Here is a 2,413-nt window from a genome sequence, read left to right as displayed (position 1 = left end):
AGGTATGCCATAATCCTGGATCCGTCCGACCGGACGTGAACAACTTGAATAGGTCCATTGGAGGAGGACAAAAAAGGAACGCAGTAGCTAGTGGTGAGTACTCTTTTATGGGAATGGGGTCCTATAGCATTGGAGAGGAGGCGGGGTTAACCCACACGTAGGCTGCCATGGAGTCTGTCAGGAAAAAGTTTTTAAAACGGCAGCAGTGATTTTAATAATGCTTAAAGTGAAGCAAAAAAAGTGTAATATCCCTTTAAATTTCGTACCTGGGGCGTGTCTATAGTATGCCTGTAAAGGGGCGCATGTTTCCTGTGTTTAGAACAGTCTGACAGCAAAATGACATTTCAAAGGAAAAAAAGTCATTTAAAAATACTCGCGGCTATTAATGCATTGTCGGTCCGACAATACACATAGAAGTTCATTGATAAAAACAGCATGGGAATTCCCCACAGGGGAACCCCGAACCAAAATTAAAAAAAAAAAATGATGTGGGGGTCCCCCTAAATTCCATACCAGGCCCTTCAGGTCTGGTATGGATATTAAGAGGAACCCTGGGCAAAATTATAAAAAAAAAAAAATTACGTGGGTGGTCCCCCTAAATTCCATACCAGGCCCTTCAGGCCTGGTGTGGATTTTAAGAGGAACCCCGCGCCAAAATAAAAAAAAATGGTGTGGGGTCCCTCTAAAAATCTATACCAGACCCTTATCTGAGCACGCGACCTGGCAGGCCGTAGGAAAAGAGGGGGGGACGAGAGAGAGCTCCCCCCTCCTGAACCGTAACAAAACACCTTGTCCCCATGTTGACGAGGACAAGGGCCTCATCCCCACAACCCTGGCCGGTGGTTGTGGGGGTCTGCGGGCAGGGGGCTTATCGGAATCTGGAAGCCCCCTTTAACAAGGGGACCCCCAGATCCCGGCCCTCCCCCCTGTGTGAAATGGTAATACCCCTACCATTTCACTAAAAAACTGTCAAAAATTTTAAAAATGACAAGAGACAGTTTTTGACAATTCCTTTATTTAAATGCTTCTTCTTTCTTCTATCTTCTATCTTCCTTCATCTTCTTCTTCTTCTGGTTCTTCTGGTTCCTCCTCCGGTGTTCCCGTCCAGCATCTTCCTCCGCGGCGTCGGCGTCTTCTTCCCTTCTTCTCCTCGGGCAGCTCCGCATCCATGATGGCATGGAGGGAGGTTCCCGCTCTTCTCTTCATCTTCTTCTCTTCATCTTCTTCTCTTCATCTTCTTGTCTTCATCTTCTTTTCGGGCCGCTCCGCATCCATGATGGCATGGAGGGAGGCTCCCGCTGTGTGACGCTTCTCCTCTTCTGACGGTTCTTAAATAACAGGGGGGGGCAGGGCCACCCGGTGACCCCGCCCCCCTCTCTAATGCACGGGGACATGACGGGACTTCCCTGTGGCATTCCCCGTGACGCCACAGGGAAGTCCCGTCAAGTCACCCTGCGTCAGAGGGGGGCGGGGTCACCAGGTGGCCCCCCGCCCCCCCTTATTTAAGAACCATCAGAAGAGGAGAAGCGTCACACAGCGGGAGCCTCCCTCCATGCCATCATGGATGCGGAGCGGCCCGAAAAGAAGATGAAGATATATATTTTACCTTTAAACCCCTTGGATGGGATGTTACAGAACAAGCAATGGTAAAAAAGATGACACTTGAATTCTAAATACTTTGATTAGGATCTATTGACAGCAGATGACAGTTTTCAGATAGGTACTTCAGCATTCCTGGCCTGAAAACTCCCTGTAGCTGCTTTAACAGTAAATCACATACACAATGCACTATTTTCCTACATATTGCTGAGTATCCTTGCCTCACCTGAAAGGAGAAACTCTCCTGGGCTTTTCACATGGAGGTATATTCATTTCATTGGCTAATGAGAATCAATCAGACAGATGTGTGTTTGTGTGCTCGGTCCTCTGCGTCTGATTATCCTTCCGGCAGCTGATTGAAAGAAAGTCAGACTTTTTTTCTCATTGTTTTTTTTTTCAACTTACTCAGCCCCATGTAGAGAATCTATGATGAGAGGAAATGTTCTATAAGTTAAATGACTGTCTATAGTTCTTCCTTTGCAAATGAGGTGCCCTTCAACATAATTTAAGTACAAACTTTACAAACTCCATTTGAAGAAAGGCCTTAATTACCTGAATTGAAATCTGACTGTTGCTTGCAAGCTGAACTGGACAGTTGCAATAGTTTAGGTATAGGCAAGAAACATTAGAGGGAGTGTGTTTTCCAGGTTGTACTCCAGCTTGTATTTGTAGCCAAAAAAAAGTGCAGGATGCAGCCAGGCAATTCTCCAACTGTCAGAACTCGCCTATAGAATCCCAGGAAATAAGAAAACAAAAGGTCATTCCATCTGCTGACACTTATTTAAAATATCACTTCAAAGGGACAATTTACATC

Source organism: Aquarana catesbeiana, linkage group LG03 (genome assembly GCF_042186555.1).
Source record: "Aquarana catesbeiana isolate 2022-GZ linkage group LG03, ASM4218655v1, whole genome shotgun sequence".
Lineage (NCBI taxonomy): Eukaryota > Metazoa > Chordata > Amphibia > Anura > Ranidae > Aquarana > Aquarana catesbeiana.
Note: the sequence above shows the minus strand (reverse complement) of the source record.